Genomic DNA, 12,562 nt, shown 5'->3' on the forward strand with positions numbered 1-12,562 from the left:
CGCTGCTGGGTTCAAATAAATATGGTTGGGCAAAAAAATGCTTCCTCTGTGTCGAAATCATTAGACATGTTTGCGAAGATTGCTTTGTTTACACCGTGCTTCTCCCTCAGACTGTAACCGAAGCTCGGGCGCACCAGATAACACGTCAGCAGCGTCAATGTGGACTCGTGAACGCGGATGGAAAACAGGCCGGAAGAGAATACAATGTTGAATAAAGTCGTAGTTTTTGTTAATTTTGGACCAAAATGTATTTTCGATGCTTCAAAACATTCTAACTAACCCACTGATGTCACCTGGACTACTTTGATGATGTCTTTATTACCTTTATGGACGTTGAACAGTAGACCGTCCATTGACTTTCAATGGAGGGACAGAAAGCTCTCGGAATAAATCTAAAATATCTTAAGATGTCTTCAGAAGAGAAACGGAGGTCTTACGGGTTTGAAGTGACATTTGGGTGAGTCATTAATGACATAATTTTCATTTTTGGGTGAACTAACCCTTTAAGATTAACAGGAGCCAAAAATATCTCACCTCTTCAGTGCATTAACAATGCCAAGAGGAAGAGGAGGAGACAAAACAGGAAATTGTGTAGGCTCATGATGACATCACAGCAATTAAAGGGGAAAACCGCTCATTCTTTAGGCAAGTAGTATATCAAGCATATGAAAATAAACCACTTTGTGTGAATTATAAACAGTATACGTTTTAACAGTACACTTTCTGTACCTATTACATGTGTATATATACTGTATGTATATGTATACATTAGGGGTGTAACGGTTCACAAAATTCACAGTTCGGTTCGATACGATACACTTGTGTCACGGTTCGGTACGTTTTCGATACAGCAAAAAGAAAGAAATGGCAGAGAAATTTCATTGATTTAATTTTTTTTATTCTTTTTTTTATTAAAACTAACATCATAAAGTATGATATTTTTTTTACTTTGAGCAATTCTAGAGCTATAATTTACTCTTCTTACGAGCATATAAAACAAAACAGCTCCTTGGAAAAATGAAATGTAATATTGTAGTAGTTATAAACAAAGGTTTATTTTAGTTCAGATTAACATTTGAGGGCAGCAATTGTATTCATAATGTCAAAATAAAACCGACGTAATGTTACTTGAAAGCATTATAGCCTACTATTCCTGCCAAACTTCCATGGTTGCAGTTAGTGTTACTACAGTAAATCCATGGTGAATATTGCAGATCTGTGGACACTGGATAGTTCATTCATGGCAAAATGTTTATTACTGGTTTCCACGTCAGTGCTGTTTGATCCGTTAATAACGGAGAAATGTGAATGTTTCTCACTAGATCTCGCAGCGATGTTATTACTTCTGTGGCGAATTCAAATGCTTTCTTTACTGGATCTCTTATTAGCGCTGTGTAGTAACAGTGTTGCTTGATCAAGATTGGCTCGCGCTGCTTTGGTCCAAACTGATAAACGTTTGCCATTTGATGTTGGGCAATGTTGTGGTCGTGTCAGCGTCTCTTACATAATGAGCGTGCTTGCCACACTCGTTCGGTTTGAAAATGCATACCGAACACCGAACCGAAAGCCTCGTACCGAACGGTTCAATATGAATATCATTACAACCCTAGTATACACATATATATATATATATATATATATATATATATATATATATATATATATATATATATATATATATATATATATATATATATATATATATATATATATATATATATATATATATATATATATATAGCATTTTTTGTTTTTTACATGGACCAGATGCCCCACTGATGGAGTCCTGCTGACTTCAACATTCACATGAGACTCTGTACATGGTCATGGTAAAGTGAAAAATCAAACACCTTGGAAATGACAGGTATGTACTATGTTTCAGGAATGATGTGCAATAATGTGCTATTTTTGTCATTTGATACAAACAATCAAAAAGCCATTCTTTTATAAAATCCTCATTCTTTGTGCAAGGTTGCTCAGAATGACAGGGCCTGATCACTCCTAATAGGGCCGTTAGGGGTGGGGCTTTGTCTTTCTCAGGTGTGAAACACTAAATATTCATGGTGGTTTATGCCTACCTAGCATACAGCTTTCTTACACAAAACATGTCTTACAAATTTTAAATCAATATATTGTCTTATCTGAATGAGCAGTCAGGATGATTTTCACATAGTTTTGAAGCAAATATTCTAGGCTACGTGATACAACTTTCAAAAGTCTTGTGAAGAAATAATCAGTTTGGGTTTCATGACCTTATTTCAGTGACATTTCAGTGTTTTTTTCACAAACCACGCATAAATGCCATTATCTCAATGTTTGTGTTGTGCTGAATACAGTTTGTGCTGAATACAGTGTAATCAGACTTTAGCCATGAAAATGTCACAAGTAACAGAAATAAGCACAAATGTTAGAGCATGTCAGAACACCTCCAGGGCCCAGAAAACACCTCAGACCCCAGAGGGTTAATATATTTTTTCCATGAATGTGTATTAAATTATTCCCAATAGTACATTCTCAATACATACCCAATAGTACATTACCAATAGTAATTCCTTAGCTTTTCTCTTGGTTGCGCTGCTTCCAGTAGTGTATATTTATGTTTTTTTATCCAATCATATTTCAGCCATCATGTCAAAGAAATCTGCCTTGAGGCCTTCAGAATCAATAGTGCGGGCACCTGTTGCTTAAAATGAATGGCAATGAAACTGTTGCTTTAACCAATCAGATAATCAGTCAGATTTAAACAGCCAATCAGATTTCGATTTGACTGCATTGGGGCCATCTAGCAGGCGTACTATAGCGTCTGCATTTTCACGTCCTTTGATTGTATGGTCAGAGCACATACTATTCCTGTAGATTCCTTCCTGCTCAGCTACTGTTCGGACGCTCTTGCTTACTGCTCCGCGCTTTGCTCTATCGCTTTTACATTTTATCTCCTATATTTTTATATTTTATTTATTTTATATTTTAACTTCAGCAAATCAGAACAGTGCTCAGACGTCAAAGTTTGGATTACTACAAAAACGCAGAATTCTTTTACCCAACCAGCTTACATTCCGGGGAAAGGAAAACACAACTGCCTACACTCATAAGGATAAGAGAGAAAATGCCTCTTCTGGTTCAAGAATCTACTTGCTGCACTAACTGCCACAGACTTTTACAAAGGATTGCAGTTCTTGAAACAAAGTTACTTACGGGACCACCAAACCAGACGGAGCACACAACAGAGCTTCGTCATGGATACCCTCAGCATACCGGTGAGTCCCATGAAACCAGTGCTCCTCGACAGGTAGAGAAACAAGCCGATCGACTTACAAATCGATGGCACAAACAGGGAGCGAGACCCAAAGGCACTCGAGACATCAGATTGTCACGAGCATCACATATTACCGCAGTAGCATCCTCTACCCCAGATATAGCTCTGACAAGGATTGCAAACACTGGTCTCCTACCACCGCCTATTCATCTTGAGAACAGATTTGAAGTACTAATGAATGTAAATGAGGAATCCCCAAATGTGATGAATGTGATCGAACACAGACTGAATGGGCCAGTAGCTAACACTGATGCTAACTGGCGCTCAAGGTCGAGCAGACAGCGGCACTCAGCTCAGAGTGCAGCCAAGCCCAGGACTCTGATAGTGGGGGACTCCATAATCAGAAACATTAGCGGCAGGGATACAACTACGTGCTGCCTTCCACAAGCAACAACTTCTGATATAAACAGGGAACTTCAGAACATTCTGATGAAACATAAGACTGCAAATCGACTCATCATTCATGTGGGGAAGAATGATATTCATAAAGAGCAGTCAGAACTCCTTAAGAAGGATTTCCATGAACTTTTTGAAACACTTAAAAGACTGAAAGTTCAAACATTCATCAGTGGACCACTCCCAGCAAGAGGAACAAACAGGTTTTCACAGTTGCTTGGGCTAAATACATGGCTGCAAAAAACCTGCAATATAAAAGGAGTAAACTTCGTTGTCAATTTCAATCTTTTCTGGAGTCAGAGACAACTTTTTCATCGGGATGGCCATCACCCAAACAAACTTGGTTCAAGAGTGTTAAAGGACAATTTCTACTTCTCCCTCAATCATCCTTCTGCAGTGTGTGTCAATCTGAACGACACACACACACCTGGAAACAGTATGAATGACCACGGGACTTCACTTCAGCAGCAAAATGGACATGCGGTTGACATATCACACAAGGACAATGATAACACCACTCCGCCACAACAACCTCTGCTCACGGACCCAATCTCAGCTGAGCCCTGCCCACAGAGCTCACCACAGACAGACATATTAGAACTGCTCCAAGATGCAGCACCCAAGGACGACTTCCTGGAAAACAGCCAGGGAAGCCAGGACAGCATATCACAGCCTCCGATAACACCAGAGCAACAGGACCTTTCAACCAGACACGTTATCCCTCTCTCCAGCATCCCCACTTCTGTGTTTCTCACAGAAAATGGAAGAACTGGTGCATGCTGGAACCAAACTATCCCACTCTTTTGCTGCAAGCCCCCAGATACCAACCAAAAAACGGCATGCACCGCTACCACCAAAGCCTGCGGGCCCAGCTCGCCCTCCCCCTCCTGTGAGAGCTCTTCGGCCTCTGCCACAACGCCAGGGGCCACACCCTCCTCCATCTGCTCGAGGTGAACCAAAAACAACTGATACCAGCTCTCGGTGATATGTGTCGGGTCCCCGCTATGATAACAGTAACTTTCTCAAATGTTTACAGAACAAGCGGGAACCCAGTGTGCCTGTATCTTCCTCTATTGCTGTTCTATTACAAGATAGAAAGTCTAAGTCTACAGCAAACCCAACTAATCTGGTGCCTATTACATGTCAAACTAATATTGCTGTGGGGAAAAGTAAGACTGTTAAGTTAGCACTTTTAAACATTCGCTCATTTAAAAATAAATCACTTCTAGTCAACGACTTAATAACCACAAACAACCTGGATTTTATGCTTCTAAATGAAACCTGGCTAGAAGACAGCTGCAGTGCAACAATCCTCAATGAAGCAGCCCCTCCTAACTTTACTTTTATGAGTGTCTGCAGAGCTGTTAAGAGAGGTGGGGGTCTAGCTGCTCTTTTTAAAGATATCTATCAATGTAAGCAAATATCATTTGGGAATTACCCGTCTTTCGAATATCTGGGTACTGTGTTAAAAGGTGCTCCACGCATTTTACTTATCATTATTTACAGGCCTCCAAAATACTCTCCAGCCTTTGCTGAGGACTTTACAGAACTGTTATCAACAATTACCTCAGAGTTTGACTGTTTTGCCATTGCTGGAGATTTTAACATCCACATAGATAGTGCAGAAAACAATATGGCAAAAGAAATCAAAACTGTTTTAAAAACTTTTGATCTGACTCAGCATGTACATGGACCCACACACAATCGTGGACACACTCTAGATTTACTCATCAGTAAGGGTCTAAACATTTCATCGATTGTTATTAACCCTCTGAGGTCGACAAACGCGCCGGCGCGTTTTGCCGGATTTTCTCCACATTGTAGAACTATAAACTTAAATTACTCCGTCATTTATGGTCATACAGAAAAAAGAAATATAAAAAAAGAATGTGATATTTCTACTCTTGTATGTGTCCACTTACAATCAAATCAAAACATTGTACTTTTGTAAAATAAAGAAAATAAACAGGGTGTGCGTTCTGCCTCTCCGTCGCGGTGAACTTTTTTTTCTTGAGCACGTCTATAAACTGAAACAAAACTCAGCGAATACTTGTCACACATTTATGAGCCATATACCTTTATAAACATTTAAGTGTGTACTTTTAAATAATCGGATTCAAAACGAAAACAAATATTCTCTGTTTAAGTAATTTGTATAAAACCAACAAGATGTCCAGCTTCTCAAACGCTTGCTCATTACAGTTAATTAGGCCACGCCTACTCGCGCAAAAGATATTCACATGCAAATCTCCACATGGAACGCGAATGCGCTCATTACCTCAACAACAAAACACTTCACTTTTCGTCGAGTTTGAAAGACGTGCCTGAGCTTACATTGGATTTACATCAGAAGAAGAAGAACGCGATTTGAAGACAAGAAAGATGTAAGGTAAGAAATTCTTACATATTAGTTTGCTATTGTTGCATAAATTTCACATTGCAGTTGAACTGTTGCTAGATATATGGGGAATATTATAATATTTAGACCCGTGTTTACTGTGTTTGTGGATATCTGCTCAAACATAGATATGTTTATGGTAACCATAATGTTTTATATTTGAGCGCGATCGCGTTTGAATGTATCATATTTTGCAAGCGATCGCGTTTGAATGTATCATATTTTGGATGAAAGCAAAACGCACCAAACGGCTTCATGTTTTTAGTATTATCTCATTTCATATCATCATAATGGATGGAAACATTTGAAGTAACATGATAATCAATATATTTTTCTCTAGCTTAGTTGTTACTGAAATCTTTTGGAAGATTTATAGGCTGCTATTTGTTATTATTATTTTATCCGCACTGTGCATATACCTTATGCCTACAAGGCACAACAAACCTGGTGTTCATTATATTATATATCGTTGGAAACGTGTGTGTGTGTGTGTGTATTCTGTGAATTTTAAAAAGGAATTTTAAAAAGCAATTTTAACCAGAAAAATCTAATATTTATTTCCAAAATCGTGCAGGCCTTTCTCTTGATATCAGTATGTTCACTTTTTTTTTCAGGGCCCAGATGCCACTGAGGACTTCAACATTCACATGAGTCTCAGTACGTGAACATGGTAAAGTGAAAATCTTGGAAATGAAAGGTATGTACAATGTTTTTAGGAATGGCACAAAGGTCTCTGTCTTTGAAGTGCTTTTTTGGCATTTGTTGTGTATCTTTGGATTATGTTGTGTTGTAAATAAATCCAAACAATTTAAAAGCCATTCTTTTTTAAATCTCCTCATTTACAGTATTGTGCAAGGTTGCTCAGAATGATAGGGGCCTGATAGCTCCTAATAGGGCCGTTAGGGGAGGGTCTTTGTCTTTCTCAGGTGAGAAAAGCTTACATATTAATGAGCTCCCGCATAAAGCTTTTTCACACAAAACACGTCGTAAAATTTTTAAATCAATATATTGTCTTATCTGAATGAGCAGTCAGGGTGATTTTCACATAGTTTTGCAGCAAATATTCTAGGCTACGTCATACAATTTTCAAAAGTCTTGTGAAGAAATAATCAGTATGGGTTTCATGGCCTTATTTCAGTGAGAATTTTTTTTTGTATTTTCAAAAACCATGCATAAATGTCATTATCTCAAAACTACAAACTTTTACATACATGCTGCTGATATATTATTGTAGCAGAGTTTGTGCTGAATACAGTGTAATTAGACTTTAGCCATGAAAATGTCACAAGTAACAGAAATAACCAGAAATGTCAGAGCATGTCAGAACACCTCCAGGGCCCAGAAAACAGCTCAGACCTCAGAGGGTTAAGGATGTAGCACTGTCTGATCATTTCTGTATTTTCTTTGATATATTGATCTCTCCTGCCACTGAAGCTAGATCTGTGTCTGTCAAGAAGAGATGCTTAAATGAGAACACTAGTGTACTATTTATGAAGGCTATATCCTTAACACCAAGCATATCTGCAGACTTGATTTTCTCCTTGATTCTTTTAACTCAAAAGTTAAAAGTGTAATTGATGATATTGCTCCTGTGAAAGTCAGGAAGAAGAGTGGCAGACAAAAAGTACCTTGGAGAAACTCAACAGCAGTGCAAAATATGAAAAGACAAGGCAGAAAAGTAGAGCGCATGTGGCGGAAGACAAAACTTGTAGTCCATTATAACATCTACAAAGACATCCTTCATGCTTTCAATATGGAACTAGGCAAAGCTAGACAGACTTTCTTCTCAAATATTATAAACAGCAATTTAAACAACACACGCACTCTTTTTGCTATTGTAGAGAGACTGACAAACCCCCCAAGCCAGATTCCCAGTGAAATGCTCTCAGACAACAAGTGCAGTGAGTTTGCTTTCTTCTTCTCTGAGAAAATCAATAATATCAGAAAGGTGATCAGCACATCCTTGAGTTGCACTGAGGTCAGACAGATCAGACCACCTGAGAAAGTAGTTACTATGTCTGATTTTAAAATTGATGGCAAAATTTTGGAAGAAACCGTACAGTAGAGGGCTGCATTGGGATTGAGTCCCGCCGGGTCCCGCGGGACCCAACGCAAATCTCGCGGGAGCGGGCGGTTTGAACTTTGCTGCGGGCGGGAATGGGCGGCTAAAAAAAACACTGCGGGATCGGGATGTAGCCTAGCGACATGATGGAGATGTCAATAATGGCACTTTTCCACTACACAGTAGGCTACCAGCTAGGCTCGGATCGACTCGACTCGACTCGCCTCCCCTTTGTTTGGTTTTCCACTGTGTAAAAGTTGTAACTGTACCTGCTTCCAGGTACTTTTTTTCGTACCACCTCCGGCGAGGTTCTGAGCGAGCTGAGGCGATACTAAAATGTGACGTGAAAACACGGCAGACTGCTGATCAGAGAGAATCATCACTATTCACTGCGGCATCATTGTACGCGCCAGACGGAGTATCCTGAATAAAAAACAGCAAAAACAAAAACAAAACCATCCAAAAACAGCATACACTCGATTTCCTCCATTGTCCTGTGTGTAAGTGTCCAGAATAGCCTACATGCCGGCCAGGGAAACGAAACAAACAACCCCATGAATCTCTTTAATAATAGCAATACAAATAGGCCTACATGTTTTTTCCTGCGGGACAGGAGAAGACACAAAATCAATGCATCTCTATTATTGTGCGGGAATAAATTCTCAGAGTTTTGCGGGTGCGGGCGGGAGTGGACATACATATTGCGGGAGCGGGCGGGAGTGTAACACATACGTTGCGGGAGCGGGCGGTAATGGTCAGAAATTCGGCGGGCGCGGGCGGGATGAAGAAAACAGTCCCACGCAGGGCTCTACCGTACAGCACTTTAAAACATCAACCTGCGCCCTTGACACACTTCCCACATCTTTTTTCAAAAGTGTGTTAAACAGTTTAGAAGTTTTCAAAACTCCCTGAAAACTGCAGTTGTCAAGCCCCTCCTGAAAAAGAGCAATCTGGATAAGACCATATAAAGCAACTATAGACCGATCTCAAATCTTCCTTTCATAGGCAAGATCATTGAAAAAGTTGTCTTCAATCAGCTGAACAAATTCTTATGCTCGAATGGATACTTTGACAATTTTCAATCTGGTTTCCGACCACACCACAGCACAGAGACAGCGCTCATAAAGATAATAAACAATATTCGCTTAAATACTGATTCAGGCAAATTATCAGTGCTGGTACTACTCGACCTCAGTGCTGCATTTGACACTGTCGATCACAACATACTTCTTGACAGGCTGGAAAACTGGGTGGGGCTTTCTGGGATAGTCCTAAAATGGTTCAGGTCATACTTAGATGGAAGAGGTTATTATGTGAGTATAGGAGACCATAAGTCTGAGTGGAGTCCCTCAAGGCTCAATTCTTGCGCCACTCCTGTTCAACCTGTATATGCTCCCAATGAGCCAAATAATGAGAAAAAACCAAATTGCTTACCACAGCTATGCAGACGACACACAGCTCTACTTAGCCCTATCGCCTAATGATTACAGCCCCATTGACTCCCTGTGCCAATGCATCGATGAAGTCAACAGTTGGACGTGCCAAAACTTTCTTCAGTTAAACAAAGACAAAACTGAAGTCATTGCGTTTGGAAACAAAGGTGAAGTTCTCAAAGTGAACGCATACCTTCACTCTAGGGGTCAAACAACTAAACATCAAAACAGGAATCTTGGTGTGACACTAGAGTCAGACCTTAGTTTCAGTAGTCATGTCAAAGCAATAACTAAATCAGCATACTATCATCTGAAAAATATTGCAAGAATTAGATGCTTTGTTTCCAGACAAGACTTAGAGAAACTTGTGCATGCTTTCATCACCAGCAGGGTGGATTATTGTAATGGACTCCTCACTGGCCTTCCCAAAAAGACCATAAGACAGTTGCAGCTCATACAGAACGCTGAGCAGAACCAGAACATATGAACATATCACACCAGTCCTCAGGTCTTTACACTGGCTCCCAGTTAGATTTAGGATTGATTTTAAAGTATTATTACTGGTATATAAATCATTCAATGGCCTAGGACCTCAATATATTGCAGATATGCTCACTGAATATAAACCCAACAGATCACTCAGATCACTAGGATCATATCAGCTAGAAATACCAAGGGTTCACTCTAAGCATGGCGAGTCCGCTTTTAGCTATTATGCTGGAACCAGCTTCCAGAGGAGATCAGATGTGCTCCTACAGTAGTCACATTCAAATCTAGACTCAAAACACTTCTGTTTAGCTGTGCATTTACTGAATGAGCACTGTGCCAATGTTCGTCCGACTGTTTGTACTGTACTGTATTGTATCTTATTTTTCTAAACTTAAATTATTCTTATTTCTTTTTATTATTTTAATTTCTTCTATGTAAAGCACTTTGAATTGCCATTGTGTATGAAATGTGCTATATAAATAAACTTGCCTTGCCTTGCCTAATAGTTTTTCAACCCACAAATTAATGTTTCTTTCCCTCCTCGACCCCCAGCAGTTTCAAACGTACCGGAAACATCTGTTATTTAGCCTTATCCATCTTAACGCAGAGTCACAGAGCTCTATTTAATCTGTCCCAGTAGGGTTGCCAACCATTCTGTATAATACGGAATCGTCCCGTATTTAAGGCATCAATGAAGTGTCTCGAATGAAAGTCATACGGAATGCAGTTTCTCCCGTATTCTCAGGCATAAGCTCTAGATTAAGAATAATCATTCCTTTGAGACATAACCGCAGACATAACCATTCGCAGAAGGCTTTAAGACCCAGCAGATTCCTCTGCCGACTGGTCACTCCCGCTTCACAGCCAGCCGACTGATGCTAACGGCAAAGTCATTCTTTCACTCACTATCTGCGATTTGATTCCGGCTAATCAGTTTGGGCGACTGCACATGCAGTCTAACTGAGGGAAGACGTGATCAAAAAGGGAAGTCGTCTTTCACTGGTGTAAGTTAATGTTAAATAGAGAAAAACATTTTTTATTTAAAATAACTTGTAGCGTATTCTTGGACGCGTTATTGAAACACAAAATAACCAATAAAGTCTCAAGCACCAAAAACAGCCCATAGTACGAATCCTCTTAAGTTCTCTTTATCTGAAAAATAAGCATTTTCATTTATTCATAGCCTACATCGTTGCAACAACATCTAGGACTAGTTCAAGTGCCATTGTTTAAATGTTTTTTTGGCTGAAATTTCAAAGACGTTTATTGTGCTTTTAAATATTAAGCTATGCCATCTATGCATCTTTTTTTTAATTTTTTTTTTTTAGTTTAGTTTATAGTTTTGAATAGAGGTTGATGATATTTACAGTAATATCCGTTGGTGTAGCTATATTTTGAAAATGGGATTTAACCATATAGGGCTTTTAAAATGAAGATTACAAAAGAAAAGTTTATTAAGAATGAGAATATTGAAGGATATTGAGATATCTTTAATACTTTTGCAGTTACAGGCTCACAAACTTTGGAAAAATACTATTTATGGCACTCAGGAATGTTCAATTGTGTTGATAGAAAAAAAAACGAGATTTTTTTTAGTTTCAACATTATTTGTTCTTCAGAAAATGTGCAATCATTGAAAATGTGTACCAATTTACTCATGGAGCCACGTTAACATCCCTATATCTCTGAAAAATCAACCATATTGGGCCTTAAAAATTAAGAAAAGAAAAGAAAAGTTTGTTAAAGCTACACTGTGTAGGATTTACTCCCATCTAGCAGTAAAATTGTATATGACTACCAACTGAATATTACTTTCTAGCCCCTCCCATTCCGAGGGCGTTTTAACTCGGTGGCCGTATTATTTCAAATCTGCCGGCAGTCGCGAGTAATCTCCCCCTCACATTCGTCACGGTGCCAACTGAGTGTAAAAACGCGAAAGGCGAAGCTGGAATTTCCCGGTATGTCCCTCTTTGTCTAATGTATTTTCAAGATGGATGCGCAACATGGCTTCCGCCATTTGAGCGACTCGCTAATATGTATTATAAATGGCAGATTCTACGCTTATGAGAATACTTGATTAGTTGGTAGAAGTAATTACACATTAATGAACACATAATTTTGAAAGAACAAAGTGTTTTTTGCTAAGAATCAACTTAAATTACACAGTGTAGCTTTAAGAATTAGAATCTAAAAGGATATTAAGATATCTTTAAAGGAGTGGTTAGTCTAATTAGTCACTCTAATTAGTCATTACACCTCCTGTTAAAGGGTTAGTTCACCCAAAAATGTAAATTCTGTCATTAATTACTCGCCCTCATATCGTTCCAAACCTGTAAGATTTTCGTTCATCTTCGGAACATAAATAAAGATCTTTTTGATGAGTCTGAGAGATTTTTGTCCCTCCATTGACAGCTACGCAACTATCACTTTTAAGCCCCAGAAAGGTAAAAGACATCATTAAAGTAATC

Source organism: Scardinius erythrophthalmus (genome assembly GCF_964197995.2).
Source record: "Scardinius erythrophthalmus genome assembly, chromosome: 1".
In the NCBI taxonomy this organism is placed as follows: domain Eukaryota; kingdom Metazoa; phylum Chordata; class Actinopteri; order Cypriniformes; family Leuciscidae; genus Scardinius; species Scardinius erythrophthalmus.